The sequence below is a fragment of the Adiantum capillus-veneris genome, chromosome 30, assembly GCF_014529385.1.
Source record: "Adiantum capillus-veneris isolate H3 chromosome 30, ASM1452938v2, whole genome shotgun sequence".
Lineage (NCBI taxonomy): Eukaryota > Viridiplantae > Streptophyta > Polypodiopsida > Polypodiales > Pteridaceae > Adiantum > Adiantum capillus-veneris.
The window spans coordinates 50,556,629-50,582,446 of NC_140960.1; the positions used below are offsets into that span (position 1 = coordinate 50,556,629).

Below are 25,818 nucleotides of genomic sequence, written 5' to 3' on the forward strand. Positions count from 1 at the left end.
CCATTGCTCAGACTCGTATGCAAGTTGTTGGATCACAGAGAAAGCAACACTTGGTCGACTCTCCTGTTACCTAGGTCAGCCATCTTAGTGAGGGTTGGATTTGGGAGGGGTAGGCCACTGTCATTGGATTGGGGTAAGTGGTAAAGGCCTTCGGTGGATACTTCACACCTGGAGTCTCCTTTTGGTTCCTTTGAGAATTCCATCTATATTGGCTGACATTTTCTTCTTTTCCCCAACAGTCTATTAGCTAACACACCTTCTAACGTGGGTCCATACAGCCTCTTGTATCTTTTCTATCTCCATTTTCTCCCTGCATTTGGAGTCGGCACATTTCCTGGTTCATGTGGTTGATGACCACGCTCGATTGCCTATAAGCATTTGGCCTTCATGTGTTGATTATGATGCGAACCATTTTGTGTGGCATGTGCCAAAGTCTTTACATCAGTTCTTTGGGTTTGTCTAGAGGCTTGCATGATATGAAATGAAATGAATTGATATATTAACGTCTTCAAAAGGCCAAAATGACCCATGAGGTCAATCCGTTACAAACTGGTGAATTTGATACCATGTCTGGGTACAAAAAGGAGATGCTAAAATGAATCTAGAGGTGCTACTAGCTAGAATTGTGTGGGGTATGTGTGATCATTGATACAATGAGTGCCAATACAAGAGGGTGATATAATGGGTCATGAATCTATCCTGTGGATGTCGATATAGTATGGCTCGAATCCTCTGTTGCAGTCTCTGTCGATGTTGTGAAGCTCCTCTTCTTAGTCGCGGGCGTCTCTTGCTCCAATGCTTGGTCAATGAGAGTGTGAGCTGAGCTTTGCAGTGGTGGCTATCTGTCCAGTCTTTGGCGTGAAGAAATCAGTGTTTGCTCAACTGCTACTCAAGGATAGATGCATACAACAGTGCCAATGTGTGTCCAATCATAATAGTACGGTAGTTTCCAAGTTGCATAGGATCACCTGCCTTGAAGTTAGGAACAATAGTAGACAATCTCCAAGTCTCAGGTAGACCCTCGCACATGACACGATTGAACAAAACTGCAGGAACCTCTGTCAACATATCTCTAGCATATATAAAGTGTTCTGCTTCTAGACCATCATGATCATATGCCCTCCTGGTCCTCATCTTGTCTATGGCTGTCTTTACCATCTCAGTGGTAAAGAAGGTATTTGTTGATGGGTATAGTTCAGGAGGATCTGGAAGGGGTGTCTGTCTAGGGACCATATATAAGGATGTTGCATACTGACCTGACACATCGGGGGAAGTAATCACTAGGGGAGGGGAGTGCTCATGAATGAGATGCCATGCCTCTCGAGTCTCTACTAAAGAACAATTGGTATAAGTCTCGCTCCATCTAACCTCACACATTAGGGGAAGTAATCACTAGGGGAGGGGAGTGCTCATGAGCGAGACGTTATGCCTCGTTTGAGTGTCTACTCTAAGAACAAGTGGTCTAAGTCTCGCTCCATCTGAGCTAGGAACACTCGCTTCTTTTGTCGCACAAGGCGCCAAAAGGCTATCTGAGACTGTTTGTGATTGATGACCCCTAGAAGAACTTGAGAAGATCCTTTGAAGTTGTGCCCTCGTCTCTCTACACTCCTCGTCATACCAACTGTTCTGAGGCATGCTCCTAGGACGGCGTCTTTGATGAGGCTGAGTGTGTGGGTATGCCTCTTCTGTTGCATCATGCAATGTCTCAGTCCGTAAAGTGGTGATGTCCTCCACTGAGAGTGCTGGCTTGGCTGCTTTACATAGAAGGCCATAGATCTCCTCTATATAAACAAAGTCAGTCTCTAGTGTAAATGTATAGGGGTATGTGTCCTTGACAGGTGAGCTGTACTATATTGAAAGGAGACTAAAAGTGTCAAAAGAGCATGATCCACTGCTACATCCCTTGGTCTGGGTCCGAGTGTGAAATCCCGAATGTGGGAGATGAAGCTCGGCTGTGCCATGACATATCCACTGTGCTTGCCCCATGCCTATGTGAGAAGAAAGTAAACCCAACTGCTGCGGGAAATTGCTGTAGGCCATTAAGTATGGCCAATCCATGTGAGGCCCCCATTTCCATCCGATATCTTTCGTACTCAGTGTACTCATCCTGTGAGCATCTATCAAGCCCCATATCACTTGTATCTAGCTCTCCTAGTATCTCATTTGAGGTATCATAAAAAATTGTTTGATGATTTCTTGTGTGGGCATTAAAGTCCCCCAAGAGAATGATGCCACCATCTCTGAAAGTCTCCCATATTCCTCGTCTAATCCGGAGAAAGGGGATTGTGCTCTAGGTGTGGCATACACTGATGTGCTGGGGGCAAAGTAACATATAGCAATGTACAAGAATGTGCCTGTCTTAGCCCTTAATCTCACCCACATGTATTTGGCCTGATCATCTCTCTGAACAATGTGCACAAGCGGCTGTGACTCCTCTGAGAATAGTACTCCTCCTCCTCTGCCCCTGTGCTCTGATCTCATCTCTGCTCGACAAGCTGTCTCCCACCTATAACTTGTCACATGTGGCATAAGCTGTCCCGGAGCCTGGTGCGTCTTTGAGTAAAAGACAATGTCTTTCCCCATAAAAGCTGTCCTCAAATGCCCCTACATCAAGACGCAGTGACCCATTACAATTCCATGCTGCCATCTTTAGTGTGGTCCCATAGGTCTCACACCGTCATGCAGAGGCTCGCTCCAATATCACCACCCTTCCATCTTTGTAAAAAGAAATTTTACCTATTTCCCTTGCCGCTCTAATATCCATGTAAGGTGCATCGGAAGAGAATGTTGATAGTGCTCAGGATGTGTTCCTTCTACTTACGGAAGGGAGAGCCTTCTGTTCTTCTTAGCGAGAATGCAAGTGTAATGACCACAAACAAAGTGAAACTGTGCATGAAAGTGCTGAGAATGAGAGAGAGAGAGAGAGGAAATGAAATGTTATATTAACGTTTTCAAAAGGCCAAAGTGACCTATGAGACCAGAAAGTTACAATGCGGTGTATGTGATACAAAGTCAGATTAACAAAACAAATTAAACTAGGATAACAAAATATAAATACTGCGGAATCCTAAACTAAGCTGATAGGTGTGAAAGGTGAAAGGCGTGAAATATGTGAACTAAGCAGTACAATGTGTAGACAATATGGGAGGGAAGTAGAGATCCATCTTCATCTGCACTCTGGATGACGAAAAAGTATGGCTCGAATCCTTTGCTGTAGCCTCCTTCGAAAATGTGTAGCTTCTCTTCTCCATCGGGGTCGTCTAGATCTCCATAGCTCCAATGCTCGGTCTATGAGAACGCCAGTAGTACGGGCAGACCTCTCCACTGTTGGCTACTCCTTTGTCTGTTCTTCTAGGTGTACAATATCTAGTGTAAAGAAATCTGTGATCTGTCTCTGGGGTTGTCTCTCTTCAACTCTCCTCAGTAAAGCTTCTCTATGCCTGTGTAACTCAAGTAGATATAGCCCAAGACATCTTTGATTCTCATAACTCATGACCCTAGATAGAGGCCCAAAACCTTCTCTGAATAGACAATGAAAACGGCCTCGTATCTCATAGTACACTGTGCAATGACGTATGTAATGTACCTCTGTCTCTGGCTCTAGATGGCATAAGCGGCATATCATGCTATCTGTTGGTGTCCCTCTGAATCTGCCAGTCTCAATCTCGAGCTGATGTGAGGACGTGCGTATCTGGCCAATGGCACAACGCAAACCATGAGAAAGATGCGTGTCCATATATCTAGGTCGAATCACAAACCCATCCCCTGTGAGGTGGAGAAGATGCTCTCTATAGAAAGCCATCTTTGTGTCCAACTCCTGTATCGGCTCTATCCATGTCCTCCTCGTGTCCAGCTGGATCAGATCCTGATGAATGAGTCTATTAATCTCTACCCGCGTCAGAGACCTCAAGGGTGCCTGTAGAGAGTATTCAAAAGGAGGCAATCTGTCCATGGTGAAACCATGTGTCTGAAACCATGATGCCATCTGTGCATACCAGTATGATGTATCCCCATTAAGAGCTAATTGTCTGGAGGACTCTAGAGCCACCCTGGTATATCTGTCTCTGGTAGTATCCCACAGTCTGTGTTTTAAGGAGACTGGTCAGATAAGCTCCTCAATCTCCATAGGGGGGGCAGCTAATTCTGCTCGAATGATATCATGCGGTATGGAAGCCTTGGCTCTAATCAGCCGGGAGATCATAGATACCAGGGGCTTCTCCATACGCCCCCAACCATCCTGGCCTATGGAAGATCCCCAAACCTTCACCTCATGTAACATAGTAGAGGCAACCAAAGTATCAAAGAGCCATAACTTTGTCCTAGGTTCCTGGAACTGAACCTACGAACACATCCACTCCATTCCTCCTAGAGCCGCACCAGCTCTAGTTAGTCTAGTCTCTGCTGCTCTTCTCAAAGAAAATCTCGGCCCAGTAAAGACTACCCCCAGGTAAGTGTATGCATCTATATACTCCACAATCTCTTGACCATATTTGAAAGTAGGTGTGGTGTTAAACACCATAACCTTGGTTTTACCTAGGTTTACATACAATCCACTATCCTCTGCGAAACTGCGTAGTGCATCCAAATGTCGTTGCATACCTTCTGGTGAGTCAGATATCAGCACAATATCATCAACATATAGCAACAATGGGATCCACGTCTCTGCCAGCTGGGCACCCCTGTCACCCTCTGTGTCAATGCAATCAGACACCTCATCAACATACATACCAAATAGAGTAGGAGACAATGGGCAGCCTTGTTTCACTCCAATAGTAGAGTGAACTAAATCAGATACCCCTTATGGAGTGCGTACATGTCCCATGAGAGAGAGAGAGAGAGAGAGAGAGAGAGAGAGAGCTGAGAATGAGAGAAACGAAATGAAATGTTGTATTAAACGTCTTCAAAAGGCCAAAGTGACCTATGAGACGAGAAAGTAACAATGTGGTGGATCTGATACAAAGTCAGAGTAACAAAATAACAACATAACAAAATAAAATTACTATGGAATCCTAAGCTGCTCGATGTGAACTAATCAAAGTAAGCAGCTGGCTGGGATAGCTAAATAGCTAAATCACAAGAGATCCAGCATCGGTCGTTGGCGGATCTCATCAATCTCCTCCATGGTCAGTAGTCTGACTGGGCGTCGTGCATGCCTGGCCAAAGTGATCCGAATCCTTTGATGCAGCCTCCGTGAATGCTGTGTAGTCCTCAGCTCAATCGCTCGGTCGATCAGTGTGCCTCTGGTGCGAGACGAATGTGAGCTCTGCTTTGGTATTAGCTCCTCCGGCTGTCCAGTGTCTGCTCTAAAGAAACCTATGATCCGTCTCTGAGACTAGCTAGCCTCTCCTCTCATCAGGCTCTCTCTGTGTCTGCGCAGCTCGAGCAAGAACAAACCCAGGCATCTTTGATCCTCGTACCCCATGACTCTGGAGAGTGGTCCAAAACCCTCTTTGAACAAGCAATGGAAGCGGCCTCGTATCTCGTAGTAGACGTGGTAGCGGCATGTGTAGTGCAACTCTGTCTCAGGCTCCATGTCACACAAGGGGCATGTTTTGGCCTCTGCTAGTACTCCGCTGTATCTCCCGGTCTCAATCCACAACTGGTGTGAAGATGTGCGTATCTGGCCAATAGCACATTGTATCCCATGAGACAGGTGAGTGTCCATGTATCTGGGTCTCGTCACAAAACCGTCTTCCGTAAGCTGGAGAAGATGCTCTCTGTAGAAAGCCATCTTCGTGCCCAGCTCTTGTGCTGGCTGTATCCATGTCCTCCTGGTGTCTAGCTGAGTCAGGTCCTGGCGATGAGCCTGGTGATCTTGGACTGTGTAAGAGTCAGAGAAGGTGCATCCAGTGAGTACTGGAAGGGGGGCAATCTGTCTATGCTGAACCCATGCGCCTGAAACCATGATGTCATCTGCCCATAGGTTTCCGTTCTTCTTAGAGAGAGAGAGAGTGCAAGTGTAATGACCACAAACAAAGTGAATGCTATTGTGAATGAAAGTGCTGAGAGAGAGAGAGAGAGAGAGAGAGAGAGAGAGAGAGAGAGAGAGAGAGAGAGAGAGAATACGACACCAGATGGGTTCTCAAACCCCCATGCAATGGACTTGCCGACGATGTCGACGACAATGGTGGCGTCGACGAGGACGGGCTGAAAACTGAAAACACTAGGGCTGATATGCTGAAATCTGAAAATGCTGATCTGCTACTGAAACTTGACACCGTGTCAGAGTGGACGGTGGTGACGACGACTCGACGATGATGTGCTGAAAATGCTGATCTGGTGAATTCTGAACAACGCTGGCTAATCTGATGAGATGATGAGGATCTGCTAGTGGAGAGGGGAGATGTGCGAGGATATGGGGCTGATCTGGCTGTGGGCTAGGCTGAAAACTGGAAACACTGATTTGACTGGACGGCGGAAAGTGCTGGACATGCACGGCCTACTCACAGGCTCACAAGGGTGCCAGAACACTACCTGAACCCTAGAAATGGGATAGCTTGTCCACATGCACATAGGGCTAGATGTGCAAATGACATCCCCTCCTTTTTAAAGTGAGGTACTGGTACTGATCTACATGGCTTCCTTGTAGTCTGCCAACAACTCTGGGTAATCTTTGAAAAAGTCTTCATCAACCCACACGGCTTCGTGGGTTCCTCGATTTTTGAACTTCAAAAAGTACTGTTGTACTTGTTTCTTTGAACCATGACGAAACCGATGGAACAAGACTTGCTTCGGTTCTATGACTTCAGCTTCATCTATGATGTCCGGTTCTTCTTCTTCAGAAATGTCCTTTGGAGGTGTACCCTGAAACGCTTTCAACCATGAAACATGGAAAACGTTGTGCATTGACCGTGAGTTAGGCAATTGCAATTTCATAGAAACCTCATTGATCTTTTTAATGACAGGAAATGGACCATACATTCTGAAAGACAACTTGGACACTTCTTCCCGACTTGCTTAAGACGTTGCTTCATGATTCTCAAATAGACCCAATCCCTTTCCTTGATAGTAACATCCTGACGATGCTTGTTAGCTTGCCGTGAATAAGACTCCTGAGCCTTGCTTAGCCGAAGCTTCACACGCTTAGTAATCTCATCCAATGGCTGAATTTTAGCATTGGCATCAGTCAATTTACTGACCGAACGAGTCAAAAGAGACTGGAACGGACAGCCAAATGCTGCCTCATACGGAGTTCTACCAATGGCAGAGAAATAAGAGTCATTCAAAATTGCTCGGACTAATAGGAGATAGAGCTCTCAATGAGACTGTTGATCATGCACATAAGACTTTAAAACATTAAAAGCAAACCGATTGTAAATTTCTGTTTGACCATCTGACTGTGGATGAAAAGCAGATGAAAAATTCAACTGTGCGCCAAAATTTTCAAAGAGAGCTCGCCAAAAATTTGACGTGAACTGAATATCCCTATCTGAAATGATTGACTTTGGCAAACCTTAGAGGGGGTACCAATGCTTAATAAACAACCGTGCTACATCTTATGCAGTGACTGTGTCCTTACAAGGAATTAACATGCAAAATTTGCTAAAACGATCAACGATTGTCAAGCATTGTGTGTTCCTTGCATGCAAACTAGGTGGAAGATTAGTCACAAAATCCGTAGTGATATCTTGAAAAGGTCCTTCTGGAATAGTCAAGAGACCCTGCTACCTACCCCTAGGGGCTTTTCTCTTCTGACAAATGGTGCACCGTGTGACATAACGAAACACATCTTTTCGCATTTTAGGCCAATAAAAGAATCTTTCTATTTTTTCCAAAGTGGTTCATTCCCCTGTGCCCACCCATGAGAGAGTCATGAGCATCGTACAATATAGGTGTCCTGAGAGAGGGCAACACACATAGACGGTGACGAAAATATAACAAACCTTCACGAATGAGATAGTTGCTGGGCCCTTGGGAAGCAAGAGCTTGCAACCATTGCTTACCAAACTCGGAATCTGCATACTGATTCTTCAAAGAGACACCTTGAATAAGAGCCAAGATTTGTCCTTTGCAACTTAACGCGTCTGCAACAGGGTTAGCTTTACCAGACACATACTCAATCAAACCACCAAATTGCTCAAAAAAATACGGCCACCGTGCTTGGCGATCACTCCAATGTGCACTAGGCATTGATTGGAGCCACTTGAGGGCTTGATGATCTGAGCGAACTGTGAACTCTCTACCATACAGAAAATGCTTCCAATGCTTGAGAGAGTGAATAACAGATAGAAGTTCTTTGTCATACACTGAATAGTTCTTTTCGGCACTATTTAACTTCCGACCGAGAAATTCAACTGGACAGCCATGCTGCTGAAGCACTGCACCTATGGCAACATTGCTCGCATTCGTCCATACCTCAAATGGGTCATTCCAAGAGGCAATGCTGAGACATAGCGCTTTAGTCACCGCAACCTTGAGAGCCGAAAAAGCCTCAACGGTTGCCTTGGGCAACACAACGCGCTGTCGGTGAGTTTTCACCTCTTTCAAAACATCAGTCATGGGTGCGGCAATGTGTGCAAAATTCTCAATCCAAAAGGCATAACCACATACTCATATTGCCCTCTGTTTGTGCAAAAGGCGGTCTTGTAGATATCGCCTTTAAATACACTTACCAGATGGTATCCACTTTTGAGATCGACTTTGCTGAAAACCTTTGCCCCATTGAGCCTATCGAGGATATACTCAATGCGAGGCATCGAAAACTTGTTCTTGACGGTCATCTTGTTCAAAGCCCTGTAATCAACACACAAACGAGACAAACCATCCTTCTTGCGGACAAATAAAATAGGAGCAACAAAAGGACTTTACACTAGGGAGTATAAATCCCCTGGCCACCAACTCCGTGAGTTGCCGCTCTAACTCTTCTTCTTGAGTCTTGTTCAAGCGGTAGGGAGCCTTACTGACTGGCTATGCCTCCTCCGTGATTTTCTATGCGATGGTCCTTTGGCCGCTCGGGAGGGAGACGGGGTGGACGATCGTCCTGGAAAAAGAGGTGCTCATACTTGGTAAACAAATCGGAATACCTTTTTGGAGCCTTGAGATTCTGAGTGATTGGAGAGGCATAAATGAATGCCGCTTGTGCTCCTCGTAGTAATTCACACTTCGCCTGCACATGAGAAATGAGAGGTAAATAATGAAGACCCTCCTCACCATGAATGATCATGGGAGAGTCGCTTTTGGCATTTAGGGTGAGCGTATTGTTTGCCCAATCAATGAGAGGGTTATGTTCACGAAATCATCGAATGCCCAAAATCATATCACATCCTGAGAGAGGAGACACAATAAATCTTCTACGGAAGGAAGCTTTCCTGTACAGTGACTAACACATTAAGACACTCTTTGTGTAATGAGAGAGTCCATACCGGGAGCGAAGCCAGACACCTCGAGAGGAGTGGTCGGGCTAACCTCCAAGCGGGCTCTTTCTACAAGAGAGTCACTAATCACATCATGCATACTGCCTGAATCAAACAATATGACAAGACGTTGACCCTTCACATGACCATAACATTTAAAGAGAGACTGATCAATGTGTGTGTCAGAGACATGTGGAGAATCAATGTGGTTCACTAAAGTGCTTGTGGTAGCTGTTGGTGCTTTGGGTTCTCTAGGTGGTCCTGTCTGAGGACATACCTTTTTCATATGACCCTTAACGTGACATTGAAAACATTGACCTTCCTTGGCATAAATGATTTGTTCTTTGGGTGTTATATATCCTTCTATAGTTCCTTGTGCAAATTTTTCATATGGGGTTAGCTTAGGTTTAGCAGGTGTTATTGCTTTACCCTTAGATTCATTTTGAGAGTTCTTTTCCGTAGGAGTATAGGAAGATGGGTTTGCCATTCTTACCATTCTTACCGTTCTTACCATTCTGTGGGTTGTGAGGATTCTGAGAGGTATTGTGAGAAGACTTGTTCTCCTTAGGCTTTCCTTTGTTGTGCTTCATTTCTTGCACAAGAGCAATCGCTATCGCCTTGTTGAGATCTATTGAGTTTAGGACTTCGACATCGAACTTGATATATTCATCCAACCCGAAAAGGAAGGTCTCTTTGCGTTTCACATCCCATTTGTGTAATTGGGTACCGAGCTGCAAAACACGGTTAGAAAAAGACATAAATGGAGTACCATTTTGCTTAAGGTTACGCCAATCTTCTTTTAACCGGGCTAGGTTGGCCCAATTGAAAGAAAATGGCATGCCTTCTTAGGCTCCCTCTAGGTGCGCGGCTAACTGTGCCTCTTGCCACGCGTGATACCAATCAATGGCATCACCGGCAAGATACATGGTTGCCGTCAAAACTTTGCTATTCCCTGTTTGCTTGGTTGTCGCAAAGTAAGCATTAAATTGATGCAACCAAGAATAAATAACATTAGCATCCATCGTACTGTCATACTTACTGAAGGTCAACTTCTCAGTGACTGGGTTGTTGGAATCTGCATCTCTACCTGTGCTACTTGATGAAGTGCCAACGTCCTTGAGTGGCTTGTATTTCGAGGTGAGTACTTGTAGGACCAACTCTTGCATGCGTTGGTCTCTCTACGCCTCACGCTCTTAACTCCATAGCCGCTCGCTTTTCTTCGGCCGCTATCCATTGAGCTTTGCGTGCTTGCTCGCGCTCAAGCTCCATAGTTTCCCTTTGGTCTTCAGCCGCCAAGCGCGCTTGCTCACGCTCACGCTCCATGGCTACCCTTTTTTCTTCTAAGGTGGCACGTTGCACCTTCTATTGTAGCATCATCTCCATCATCGACTTGACCAAAGCCTCCATAGGATTTGGTGCAATCCATGGTGTAGATGGGGATGGGGGAGGATCGGGGAACAATCCTCTTGGTGTAGAACCTTCTTCTTCTCCAACTCCACTCTCATCACCTTCACGCAAAGTATCCATTCCACTTTGGGTGATGACCATACACTGAGCTCTTGGGTACTGGGTTCTTGGAAGACTTGGGCTCTTAGCTTGCAATCGGTGTTTGAGAAGGCTTTTCTCTTACCCAAACTCGACTCTTCCCTGCGGGGCACCTCTTGGCGGCCTTGCGCTCACACCAAAGTTGCTTTTTCCCACCTCACATCGATTGGCCGGCTGCTAAGTGCACAGTCCGCTCTTAATGAGTGAAAAGAGGAACAAGGGGAGGTTGGACAAGCCCTTCTTTCTTGGGTTACCTGCCCCTCTTCAAAAACACGATTAGGAATTGACACGCCCAAGTGAACTTGGGTTACATGCGACCGCAACAAGCAAAAAGTTTTCTGTGGTTTCTTCCTTGAGTGTTATAGAAAACTGCCAAAGAGCTCTGATACCAATGTAAGGTGCAGCAGAAGTGAATGTTGATAGTGCTCAGTATGAGTGCTCCGAACTTTGCTCAAGGGTTCCTTTTACTTATTGAAGGGAGAGCCTTCCATTCTTAGAGAGAGAGTGCAAGTGTAATGACCACAAACAAAGTGAATGCTACTGTGAACGAAAGTGCTGAGAATGAGAAATGAAAAAAAATGAAATGAAATGTTATATTAACGTCTACAAAAGGCCAAAATGACATATGAGACCAGAGCGTTACAATGTGGTGGATTTGATACAAAGTCGAGTAACGAAATGAAATGAAATGACAAAAACGACAAAAATGACAAAATGAGATACTATGAAATCCTAAGCTAGCTTGGGTAGCTAAATCACAAGTCACAAGAGATCCAGCATTGTTTGCTAGTGGATCTCATCAATCTCCTCCATGGTCAACAGTCTAACCGGGCGTCGTGTATGTCGGGCCAAAGTGATCCGAATCCTCTGATGTAGCCTCCGTGGATGCTGTGTAGTCCTCCGCAGTCGTGGGTGTCTTGATCTCCGCAACTCAGTCGTTCGGTCGATCAGTGTGCCTCTAGTGTGCGGCGACAAGATCTGCTGTGGTTGTAGCTCCTCTGGTTGTCCAGCGTTTGCTTAAAAGAAGTCTGTGATGTGTCCCTGGGGCTAGCTGGCCTCTCCTCTCATCAGGCTCTCTCTCTGTGTCTGCGCAACTCCAGTAGAAACAAACCCAGGCATCTCTGATCCTCGTACCTCATGACTGTGGAGAGTGGTCCAAAGCTCTCTCTGAACAAGCAATGGAAGCGGCCTCGTATCTCGTAGTAGACGGGGCAATGGCATGTGTAGTGTAACTCTGTCTCAGGCTCCATGTCACACAGGGAGCATGTCCTGGCCTCTGCTGGTACTCCGCTATATCTCCCAATCTCGATCCGCAGCTGGTGTGAAGATGTGCGTATCTGGCCAATAGCACACCGTATCCCATGAGACAAGTGGGTGTCCATGTATTTGGGCCTCGTCACAAAACCGTCCACCGTAAGTTGGAGAAGATGCTCTCTGTTGAAAGCCATCTTCGTGCCCAGCGCTTGTGCCGGCTGTATCCATGTCCTCCTGGTGTCTAGCTGAGTCAGGTCCTGGCGGATGAGCCTGGTGATCTCGGACTGTGTAAGAGTCAGAGAGGGTGCATCCAATGAGTACTGGAAGGGGGGCAATCTGTCTATATTGAACCCATGCGCCTGGAACCATGATGTCATCTCCCCATACCAACATGCTGTATCTCCTTGCATGGCTAACTGTCGAAAGGACTCAAGTGCAAGGCGGGCCAAGGTTGTACCATACGTACTGTATGCGTCGTGACTGTACGTACTGTACGTCGTGCCGTATGGATAAATTTTTTAGGTACGTAAAAATACGTACCTTTGTAAGAAAACAATAAATGAGAGGAAATTTAAGAAAATTTTATTTTCCTCGTTAGAGGGTTAACCAATCTATATCATGCAAAGTACTTGGGGACACATTACTACACACATTATCCACTAGAGATTCACTTAACTTCAAAACAAGTACCAACCTTCAAGAAACAATATACATTGAACAACGTAAAAACATTTCTACCTGCTGACAAGAGAACTCAGAACAATGACAAACCTACAAGCATGAAGCAATTGAACAAAAGGTAAGTTGCTGACAATAAACTCGAACTGTACAAACATTGCTTCAAGACTCAAGTAGCCCACATGGCACAAACTGCTAATAAGGATGGAACCAAAATAATGACAAATGTCAAGCCAAAATGGCTCCTGATAGAGCGTACATAAAAAACAACATCCTGCTGAAATATGTGAAAATGTCTAGACACTAGACTAGTAACTAGTCACCGTACTGTCCGATCCGTACGCATACTATACGGATCAGTACGGACGTACCGTACAATACGGTTCCACACGTACGTGTTGGTACAACCCTGAGGCGGGCATATCTGTCTCTAGGAAGTTCCCACATGCGGTGTATGAAGGAGACAGATCTAGTGAGTGCCTCAACCACTAATGGGGGGCAGCTAGCTCTGCTCGGATAATGGCACGTGGTACTGAAGCCTTGGGTCTAATGAGTCGCGAGATCATAGAGACCAAGGGCTTCTCCATGCCCCCCCACCCATCAGTGCGACCTGTCCTCCCGTGAAGATTTAATGAAGGGCCCGAGAGCTCAGCTCCATAGAGCAATGTAGAAGCCACCAAAGTGTCGAAGTGCGAGAGCTTCGTCCGAGGCTCCTGAAACTGAACCTGTGAGCACATCCTCTCCAATCTACCCAATGTCGAATGGGCTTTGGTCAATCTAGTCTTGCTGCTCTCCTCAGTGAAAATGCTGGTCCACTAAAAACCACTCCAAGGTAAGTGTAAGCATCTGTATACTCCACCATCTCCTGGCCATATGTGAATGCGGGCATTGACCTCCTGATCCACTGTAGGGTGGTATTAAATACCATGACCTTGGTTTTACCAAGGTTGACAGACATACCAATTTCATGGGCAAACCTATGCAAAGCATCCAAGTGACGTTGCATCCCCTCCGGAGAGTCGGAGATCAACACAATATCATCAGCATATAACAATAGCGGAATCCATGTCCCTGCCAGCGATGCACCTCTATCCCCATCTGTCACCAGCGTGTGACTACTATCTATCCTTTTTGTTGATTTCTTTCTTATTATCTATTTACTTTCACTTTTTGGAAACACCCCTCGGGAAATCTAACTGCCCTGCATTGCATAGCTAGTGTGGAACTGTCCAGAGGGAGTCCAGGCCTGAGGACAAGAGAGCACTAAGGTTGGACAAGGACTATGGTTAGCCAAGTGGGGTCATTGACTAGCCAAAGTGGAATCCTTTGCTACAGAGGCTACATTTCAGTTCTGGATGTGGCCGCAGTGTACAAAGAGGGTCGGATGACCTAGAAAGATACAATGGCAGCATCTCCTAAAATTTAGGGAACTGCTATTTTGGGACCTGAAAATGTATTGACGTCATTACCTCCGGAATGACAAGGGGAACATTTTCTTACTCTGCCGTGAAGTCAACTGGGCAACCGGTTGGGATATTTTTAGACGGCAACCCCGAAACGGGAAAATGCTTGTAAATGTGCCAAGTGGCACATTCTGGTGCACTTGCCTCATGCAACAAGAAGTGGTGCTGATTTTTAAGCTGGGAGAGGCTCATTTTCAGATTTGTCACAGGTTAAGAGCTATGGAGTGCTTGCTTTCCCTCTTATGCACAGTGCAGTGCCAGGAGTGATGCCCTGCACGCTACGCACTGCCCTCTCTCTCCCCTTTGGCAGTATGTTATGCCCCTCTAGTGGGCTCTTCATTTGACCAATGTACAGTTGTGTGGGTTCATGCGCGATTGCCGAGGCAAGAGCCTCTTGCACAGGTACTGGATTAGCTAGCGGCTAATCCCCCTCGCAGGTACAAGTGAATTCGGAGAGGTTTCACGCCAGAAATCTCGTCCGATTCAAAGGGCAAGTAGCCCTACAGGTGCGGGAGCTTGAGGACTTGCTACGGATGCGACCGGCACGCGAAACAGAGCCCGAAACAGTAAATTACAGCCTGCTGTGTATTTTTGCAGGTTTAGGGTTTTGGCCCCAAACAGACCCTAATACCCCCAGGAGGTTCGGGGACGCAAGGGGACCGCTGTACAGGTGTTCTGGCGCATTTTCAGGGCTGAAAACAGAGAATTCAGCGTGCTGCAGATTCTCGCCAGGTTTTGCAAAGTGCCCGTATGCGTCGGGAAAGTCGGTCAATGCGTGGGAATACTGACTGTGAAGGGTTCTAGTACAGTTATGTTGCCGAAATCGGGCTGGAACAGTGGAAATTCAGCCGAGTTTGTGCGGGGCAGCTTGTAGGGAACCACAACGTTTATTCCCTCTTTTGAACAATAAAGAAATACCGAAAGGGGCGCCTAAGTTAGGGGCCAAGCTGGTGTCCGTCTACTCATACAGGTGCAATCTAGCAGCCTGTATCCCTCTCCCCTTTGTTGTGTCTTGAAAGTACAGGTAAAATAGACGACTAATAATGGGTGAAAGCTATCAAGGTTTAAAGTAAAGTCTACCGCCCTTTTTGGATTGAACAGGCCGGTTACATGGTTCCATCGACGGGATTAAATCACTTTTTCCCATAGAAGTGAGCCTTGGTCAGTTTTGGGCTTGAAGACACATGGGATCATAGACCAAACACAGGGAATTGCAATTATGGCTGACAGACCAGATGATGTGACTGAAGAGGTTTCCTCTTCACAGGGTCAACAGACACATGAAGTGGGTGAGTCGTCAAGACCACCACAGACAGATGACGATATATTCAGGACCCAGTTGGCTACTGCTGTGGCTATGTTCACACAAGTAATGCAGAACCCGAGGTTTTTAGCCTTTCTGCAACCTCCTGTTCCGTCTCAGCAAGTTGGGTCACTGGATCATATTCAAAAGCCTGTTAAAGCTCGAGCACAGGTGATTCATACCGCACAGTCAATGGAAACACCTGTACACTTGACGGACAACATGCAGTCTCCACAACCTATGCCTAAGGTGCAAGAACAGGTGGCTGAGATGCCAGTCTTTCAAACTGTACCTGTCCAGCCAGCCACCTTTCAGCAGCCTATAGCTGGTTCTAATGGGCAGGGAAGCAACCTACAGGCTATGCAAGAGGTCTTCCCACCACCTTCAGTACACCCCGGCTATTTTGGAGGTGGATCGGTATTTCAGAGCATGGCTGGTCATGCACCTGGAAATCAGTTTTACACGCAAGGAACAGTGTTTGGGGGTGCTCAAACAATGATGCCTAACCCCATGTACAGTGTCATGGGTATGCAACAAGGGTTTCAGAGCACTTAGGGCCAATTCTGGATGCCACAGGCAAATTTTGGTATGGCTGGAATTACAAATCAGCAGCCAAATATGGCATTTCCAAGTCAAGTTAATAGCGGCCAAGGAACACAGATGAACCCTAATAGTGTTCCCATGTTTCAGTCACTTCCATATGACAATTTAACGCCGCTAGAGAGGCCAACTCCATACAAAGAAGGTGGCAAAGGTGTGTCATTCACGACCTTTACAGGGTTTGATGACAGGAAGAAGGCTCTTTCATTCCTCCAGCAGTTTGACAAGGCCTATGCAGGGGGAAACTTTACAGAGGCTTCAAAGGTCCGCAAGGCAGCCACTTTCTTGACAGGGAATGCGGGACAATGGTGGACAACTTTATTGCTTCAAGGGCAAGCTCCGTCCACATGGATTTACTTCAAGCAGATTTTTGCAGCAGCATGGTTATTTGATGACTTTGAAGCAGATGTCATGACAGAATGGCACCAGCTTAATGCTGCTACTTGCAAGAATCTGGATGATTACAATCGGAAGTTTTGGAAAGCTCTACTTCCAGTAACTTCCTATAGGTTTGTGCCATTGACAGAACAGATTGAAAAATACTGTTGTGGCCTACCCAAAGGATTGATAAAGTACTGTACGAAGACTAAAGTCACTACTTTGACGCAGCTCATCGAGGTAGCAAACACTGGCAATGGTTTGCTCAAGGGAGAAGATTGTGAATTTAACACTGGCGTCAAGGCAGGATCAGGCAAGAAAAATTCAGCCAAGAAACACGTTCCCAATGAGGCTCCTAAAGGGACTCAGGAGTCAGCCAACGCAGGGAAAGACAAAGCTACGGCTGAATCAGAAAAAGGACCAGCAAAGAAATGGAAAAGACGTTTTCCTCGCAAGTCAGAAGAGCAAAAGAAGGTCCCGAGGACAGAGATTCGAGAACAAATGCTTTATATGTGAGCAGCCTGGCCACATTGCTTACAACTGTCCTACAAAGAAAAGGCCAGCTGATTCTGATGACAAGGAAGACAAGAAAGGAAAGAAGCCCATGGATGGTCTAGTGCCAGATATGGTGGGCGACAAGCCAAATTCAGATGCAAGTGAGCTTTGCAGAGCATGGGGAAAGGTCAGGGATCAAACAATGCTTATCTTCTTTGATCCAGGTGCCAAAGCCAACTTCATTTCCCCAGAATTGGCTTCAAAGTTAGGAATCAGACCTGAAGAGATGGGGTATACAGCAGAGGCAGGTTTGGCATGTCCTGGCCATACAGAGGCTATGACACCCATCATTGGAAAGTTGCGTCTACATATCCAGTCCTATGTAGATGCTGAAGAATTTTACATCATGCCACTGGACGGATGTGATGTGTTGTTAGGTATTCCTTGGTTGTTTCGTGTACAGGGAATCCTGGATGCCTACAACAAAAAGATCACTGTACAGAGCAGGGGAAAGACTCACATTCTGGATGTAAAGCTTATAGGGGAGTCTATTCCTACTGTATCAGCTTCTGCTATTACTTCTGTAATGAAAAAGCATCAGATTGTGATGAATCAAATTTATCTGTGCTAGATAAAGAAATGTCAATGTTTTTACAACAGTATAGTGACTGTTTTTCCGATTCATTACTGTCTCAATTTTTCGTGGGGACCCACATAGGTGACTGCTTTTCGGACATTGAAAGAGAAATTGACTACGGGACCTATTTTGACTTTGCCGGACTTGCAAAAGTCATTTGAAGTGTATTGTGATGCTTGTGGTCGTAGTCTGGGTGCGGTCTTGATGCAAGAAGGCCATGTCATAGCTTACGAGAGCCGTTCGTTCTCTAGGCCGGAGATGACAGCACAGATCTATGAGAAAGAGCTTTTGGCGGTTATCCATGCTCTTACTCAGAGGCGGCATTACCTACTCGGAGCGGATTTTACTATCTTTACAGACCATTAGAGTTTGCGCTACTTCTTGTCACAGAAGCAACTTTCGGAAAAGCAGATGCGGTGGGCGAACATCTTGTCACAGTTCCACTTCCAGATTGTCCATGTGCAGGGACAGAAGAATGTGGTGGCAGATGCTTTGTCTTGGAAACCGTTGGTTCTGGCTGTTTCCGCGATACATCATAGGAGCTTTGAGGATATGGTCGATCAGTATGCCACAGATACAGATTTTGCAGATATTTTCACACGGATACGGGATGGGGAGACAGTAGCTGGATACTCCCTTCGGGAAGGCTACTTGATGAAAAAGACTATGTTGTGCGTTACACAGCCGTTGAGGGATAAGGTTATGACTGAATGCCACTGTCCACCTTTTACGGGTCACCGCGGCATTGCTACCACCATGAAGGGGGTAGAGAGATACTTCTTTGGGCCGAGACTCAAAAAGGATGTGGAAGAGTTTGTGCGCAGTTGCTTGGTATGCCAGGAGGTCAAGTTTGACAGGCATAAGGCATAGGGATTGTTACAGCCTTTACCCATACCCACCCACCCCTGGGAACGTATTGAAATGGATTTCATTTTTGATCTCCCGAGAACACAGAATGATCACGTTGATTTTCCGATTACATGGCACGTCTGAGACGATTGTCTCCGACAGAAACCCCAGATTTATGAGTTTGTTTTGGAAGGCAATTTGGGAGAACATTGGCACGCAGTTGCAGTTCTCGTCATCGTTCCACTTGCAGACTGACGGGCAATTTGAGATTGCCAATTCAGTGATTTTAGATTTATTGAAGTTTTGTATCTCGGATCAGAAGACTCAATGGGAAAAGAACTTACCTTTGGTGGAATTTGCCTACAATAACACGATACAGTCTTCGACGGGGAAGACGCCATGTGAGATTGTTGAAAGTGCTGCGAAGGTTCCATCCTTCCTGAGCACGAAAGATTAGATATTGGAAGCGGATGAATATTCGCGAGATTTGGATACGGCTTTTGCCAAGGTTCACGAGACTTTGCAGAAGTCTCAAGAACGACAGAAAAAGGCAACGGATCGCCATCGTCGCGACTTGAAACTGAAGGAGGATGATTGGGTGCTCTTACTTTTGAGAAGACACGCCTAAGAAAGAAAAAGGGAAAGGAGAGGCTTTTTCCAAAGCTTAGTATGTGATACTACGGACCTTTCCAGATTACTGAAAAGATAAATGATGTCTCCTTCCGATTGAAACTGCCAGATACTTGGAGGATTCATAATGCATTGCATGTGAGTCTCTTGAACCCTGTTAAGGGTGATGTGCCTGATGATGGGGAGCCTGATGAGCAACCCGCAGTGGAAGAAAACGAGGAGATCCTCGTTCCTTAACAGATTTTGGCACATAATGATACGAAGAAAGGTAAAGTCCGAAGGCGGTTCTTGGTTTAGTTCAAGAACTTTCCTGCATTTGATGCGAAGTGGATGGAGGAGGAGGACCTAGCAGATACTCCTCGGATTGTGAAACTTTACCTCGATGTTTTGGTTTATCATAATCTACTCCAAACGGAACCCAGAAACTCAGCTTGACCGAAGATATGGTGCAGTAACACAAGAGGGGAGTTACTCCGCTCCTTTGTCAACAGATGCCTCGATTTTGATACTAAAGTCAGTGATGTCTCTTTGAGCTTGAGGGATACTCATAGGTGACAGTATTCTGCTAGATGACTTTATGAAATGGAATTCCTGATTATGATACTGATTTGTTCTTGACTTCTTGTGAGTGCAGGAACTGATAGACGAAATGACTGCAGCATTTTGGTCTACTTAATCTCGAATAGACATGGTTGCAATAGGGGTTAGTCAATCGGACATCGTTGAGGTCCTGATTGGACCTAGATGTGATTGCTAGCTACATTGCCGATAAATCATGGTCTAAGATCCGAATGAATGTTGAATGTCATGTGATGTCCTGTGATGTCTGGTGATGTCCTGTGATGTCGTGTGATGTGACTGTCGATTTTGTACATGTGCTAGATGTGTGTTCCTAGTACGTAGGTACTACCAGTCAGTGTCTGCTAAGACGGTTTATGGCTTTTGTCGGTTTTGCAAGCGTAATCGCGGTCGATTACAATGCTTTCAAGAGGGGGGTATGTCACAAAGTGATGACGTGGCGGACAGCAAAAACCCTAATTTCTGCCAGAAACCCTAAAATTCCTGCAAACCCTAATTTCTGCCAGGAACCCTAATTTCCGGAAATCGCGGAGGTGGAATTTTTTTATTTTTTTATTTAAAAATTATTTTTTGGGAAATTTTGAGCGACGCAAATCTCAGCTTTTCGCTTTGATTTGGGAGAAAGAAAGAGAAAAAGAGAACTTGCTTTTTATTGACTCTCATTGAGAGAGAGAGAGAATCTGCTTTTGCTTTCAAGCTTTTGAGGCTCTGCTTTTGGGCATCCCTTGTAACCTTTAAATTAGTGGTGAGGGTCTCACTTCTCAGAGCATCTGGACACAGAGTCTGAGAGTGAAACCCTAACCACTCTCTTGTACTTTGATGATTGATTAATACAAAAAGAAATACCGAAAGGGACGCCAGTCTTTCGGGCCAATATCTCTAGGCACGGAACTCCGCCGGGCCAGTGCAAATCTATTGTGATCTGTAAAATGTTTTGAAGTGGTTATTTGGTGCTGTCGCGATTGATTCTTGACTTGGAGTATCCAAGTCAATTACAGCGATTGCCGAGGCAAGAGCCTCTTGCACAGGTACTGGATTAGCTAGCGGCTAATCCCCCGCAGGTACAGGTGATTCGGAGAGGTTTCACGTGCGAATTCTCGTCTGATTCAAAGGGCAAGTAGCCCTACAGGTGCGGGAGTTCGAGGACTTGCTACGGATGCGACCGGCACGCAAAACGGAGCCCGAAACAGTGAATTACAGCCTGCTGTGTACTTTTGCAGGTTTAGGGTTTTGGTCCTAAACGGACCCTAATACCCCCAGGAGGTTCGGGGACGCGAGGGGACCGCTGTACTGGTAATCTGGCGCATTTTCGGGGCAGAAAACAGAGAATTCAGCGTGCTGCAGATTCTCTCCAGGTTTTGTTAAGTGTCCGAATGCGTCGGGAAAGTCATCCAATGCGTGGGGATACTGACCGTGAAGGGTCCTAGTATAGTTATGCTGTCGAAATCAGGCCAGAACAGTTGAAATTCAGCCAAGACTGTGCGGGGCAGCTTGTAGGGAACCACAGCTTTTATTCCCTCTCTTAAAGAATAAAGAAATACCGAAAAGGGCGCCTAATTTAGGGGCCAGTCTGGTGTCGGTCTTCTCATACAGGTGCAATCTAGCAGCCTGTATCCCTTTCCCCTTTGTTGTGTCTTGAAAGTACAGGTAAAGTGGGCGACAAATTAAATGGGTGAAAGCAAATAAGGTTTAAGTCTAAGGTCTACCGCCCTTTTTGGATTAAACAGGCCGGTTACATGGTTCCATCGCCGGGATTAAATCACTTTTTCCCATAGAAGTGAGCCTTGGTCAGTTTGGGCTTGAAGACACAAGGGATCATAGACCAGACACAGGGAATTGCAATTATGGCTGGCAGACCAGATGATGTGACTGAAGAGGTTTCCTCCTCACAGGGTCAACAAACACATGAAGTGGGTGAGTCCTCAAGACCACCACAGACGGATGATGATATATTCAGGACCCAGTTGGCTACTACTGTGGCTATGTTCACACAAGTAATGTAGAACCCGAGGTTTTTAGCCTTTCTGCAACCTCCTCTTCCGTCTCAGCAAGTTGGGTCACTGGATCATATTCAAAAGCCTGTTAAGGCTCAAGCACAGGTGATTCATACTGCAGAGTCAATGGAAACACCTGTACACTTGACGGAGAACATGCAGTCTCCACAACCTGTGCCAAAGGTGCAAGAACAGGTGGCTGAAATGCAAGTCTTTCAAGCTGTACCAGTTCAGCCAGCCATCTTTCAGCAGCCTATAGCTGGTTCTAATGGGCAGGGAAGCAACCTACACGCTATGCAACAAGTCTTCCCACCACCTTCAGTACACCCTGGCTACTTTGGAGGTGGATCGGTATTCCAGAGCATGGCTGGTCATGCACCTGGAAATCAGTTTTACACACCAGGAATAGTGTTTGGGGGTGCTCAAACAATGATGCTTAACCCCATGTAATGGTGTCAAGGGCATGCTACCAGGGTTTCAAAGCATTCAAGGCCAATTTGGGATGCCACAGGCAAATTTTGGTATGGCTGGAATTACAAATCAACAGCCGAATATGGCAGTTCCAGGTCAACTTAATAGCGGTCAAGGAACACAGATGAATCCTAACAGTGTTCCCATATTTCAGTCACTTCCATATGACAACTTAAACGCGGCTGGAGAGGCCAAGTCCGTACAAAGAAGGTGGCAAAGGTGTGACATTCACGACCTTTACAGGGGTTGATGACAGGAAGAAGGCTCTCTCATTCCTCCAGTAGTTTGACAAGGCCTATGCAGGGGGAAACTTTACAGAGGCTTCAAAGGTCCGCAAGGCATCCACTTTCTTGACAGGGAATGCGGGACAATGGTGGACAACTTTATTGCTTCAAGGGCAAGCTCCGTCCACATGGATTTACTTTAAGCAGATTTTTGCAGCAGCATGGTTATCTGATGACTTTGAAGTAGATGTCATGACAGAATGACACCAGCTTAATGCTGCCACTTGCAAGAATCTAGATGACTACAATCGGAAGTTTTGGGAAGCTTTACTTCCAGTAACTTCCTATAGGTTTGTGCCATTGACAGAACAGATTTGAAAAATACTGTTGTGGCCTACCCAAAGGATTGAGAAAGTACTGCACGAAGACCAAAGTCACTACTTTGACGCAGCTCATCGAGGTAGCAAACACTGGCAATGGTTTGCTCAAGGGAGAAGATTGTGAATTTAATACTGGCATCAAGGAAGGATCAGCCAAGAAAAATTCAGCGAAGAAGTACGTTCCCAATGAGGTTCCTAAAGGGGCTCAAGAGCCAGCCAACGCAGGGAAAGGCAAAGCTAGGCTGCATCAGAAAAGGGACCAGCAAAGAAATGGAAACGACGTTTTCCTCGCAAGTCGGAAGAGCAAAAGAAGGTCCTGAGGTTAGAGAACAAATGCTTTATCTGTGAGTAGCCTGGCCACATTGCTTACAATTGTCCTCAAAAGAAAAGGCCAGCTGATTCTGAAGACAAGGAGGACAGGAAAGGAAAGAGGCCCATGGCTGGTCTAGTGCCAGTTATGGTGGGCGACAAGCCAAATTCAGATGCAAGTGAGCTTTGCAGAGCATGGGGAAAGGTCAGGGATCAAACAGTGCTTATCTTCTTTGATCCAGGTGCCAAAGCCAACTTCATTTCCCCAGAATTGGCTTCAAAGTTGGGAATCAGACCTGAAGAGATGGGGTATACAGCAGAGGCAGGTTTGGCATGTCCTGGCCATACAGAGGCTGTGACACCCATCATCGGAAAGTTGCGCCTACATATCCAGTCCTATGTAGATGCTAAAGAATTCTACATCATGCCACTGGACGGATGTAATGTGTTGCTAGGTATTCCTTGGTTGTTTCGTGTACAGGGAATCATGGATGCCTACAACAAAAAGATCACTGTACAGAGCAGGGGAAAGACTCACATTCTGGATGTAAAGCTTAGAGGGGAGTCTATTCCCACTGTATCAGCTTCTGCTATTACTTCTGTAATGAAAAAGCATCTTTCTGCGTACTTGGTTTTTGCACGTGAAGTGTCAGATTGTGATGAATCAAATTTATCTGTGTTAGATAAAGAAAGATCAATGTTTTTACAACAGTATAGTGACTGTTTTTCCGATTCATTACCGTCTCAATTACAGCCAGAGAGACCCGAGGACCATGCGATAGATTTGGTGCCAGGCAGTAGCCCACCAAATAAGCCTCCGTACAGGGTTAGTGCGGCTCAGCAGAAAGAGATAATGGGCCAAGTACAGGAGCTGTTAGAAAAGGGGCTGATTCAGCCCAGTTCATCTCCATTCTATTCTCCAGTGTTGTTGGTGCAGAAAAAGGATGGCTCATGGCGTATGTGCATCGACTACCGTGCACTGAACAAGAATACCATCAAGAATAGGTTTCCTATACCTAGAATTGATGATATTATGGACAAATTAGAAGCAGCAGCTATGTTTAGTAGGATAGATCTAAAGAGTGGGTACCATCAGATCCGCATTAGATCAGAGGATGTGCACAAGACTGCTTTTAGAACGACGTTTGGCCTTTACGAATTTTTAGTGATGCCCTTTGGTCTCACGAATGCTCCTGCTACGTTCAATAGGATGATGGACAGAATTTTCCGTCCACACCAGCAGTTTGTTGGTACATTCTTTGATGACATGATAGTCTACTCAAAGAATGAAGAGGAGCATAGGCATCACTTAGCCATTGTGTTCAAAGAGCTACGCAGTCATAGGTTGCTCATCAATGCAAAGAAAAGTGAGTTTTTTCTGGAAGAGATTCACTTTCTGGGACACATTGTCTCAAAGGATGGTGTCAGAATGGATCCTGCAAAAGTTGAAGCGATCAAGTCATGGCCAAATTTGAAGACGGTGCATGATGTCCGAAGCTTTCTGGGACTATGCTCCTATTACAGAAGGTTTATCCGAAATTTCGCTGAGATTGCTTCACCTTTACATGCTCTTCAAAAGAAGGCGACTAGTCACCTTTAGATGGACACAAAAAGAGATTTCAGCTTTTAATCTCTTAAAGGAAAAGATGACTTCAGATCCAGTCATTGTGTTGCCAGATCTTAGGAAGTCATTTGTGGTCCAGTGTGATGCCTGCGGTAGTAGCATTGGTGCAGTGCTAATGCAAGATGGCAGGGTAGTAGCCTATGAGAGCAGAATTTTGCAAGGGCCAGAGATGACCATGCAGGTCTATGAGAAAGAGTGACTGGCTGTGATTCATGCGCTCTTAAGTTGGAAACACTACCTGCTAGGTGCAGACTTTGTTGTCCAAACGGACCATCAGACCTTGCGATACTTCTTGACACAGACAAAGTTATCTGAGAAGCATATGCGATGGGCAAATATCTTGTCCATGTTTCATTTTCAGATTGTGCATGTGGAAGGCAAGAAGAACGTTGTGGCTGATGCCTTGTCAAGGAAGCCACAAATTTCAGCTGTGTCAATCATAGTAACAGGGAATGGCAGTTTTCATGACTCCATGCCCCGTTCCGCGTTCCCATTTCCCGTTCCGAACCCCGTTTCGTGTTACGAACGTGAGTGCTCTAAACAGGGAATGGAAAATTCACGGGCGTTCCCGTTCCCCGTTCCGCGTTCCGACTGCCGTTCCTGGTAACTATGGTGTCAATTCCTTATCATCATGAACTTGATGATATGAGAGAACAGTAAGAAAATGATGAAGATTTTGCAAGGGTCTTCGAGCAACTAATGGATGGACAACGTCATGAACACTATCTTCTTAAAGACGGGTTCATGATGATGCATGGCAGATTGTGTGTCACAAAGCCATTGCGACGCAAAGTTATGGAAGAGAGTCATGTCCCACCGTATGCAGGGCATCGTGGTATCGATGCTACAGTTAAAGCGGTTGAGACATTCTTCTATTGGCCTACATTGAGAAGAGATGTGGATGCCTTTATGCGAGAATGCCTAATATGCCAAAAGGTTAAGTTTGACAGGCAAAAGGCACCAGGGTTATTGCAACCACTACCTATTCCAGATAAACCATGGGAAAGTATTGCTATGGATTTTATCTTTGATCTTCCAAGAACGCAGACAGG

The 25,818-nt window shown here is 45.8% G+C and overlaps 1 protein-coding gene across 16 annotated transcripts in view; it reads left to right on the forward strand.

Moving 5' to 3' along the window:
• Window positions 1-25,818, forward strand: part of LOC147417935 (uncharacterized) — a 260,362-nt gene that overhangs the window by 28,355 nt on the left and 206,189 nt on the right. The gene's annotated exons all lie outside the window — the stretch shown is intronic.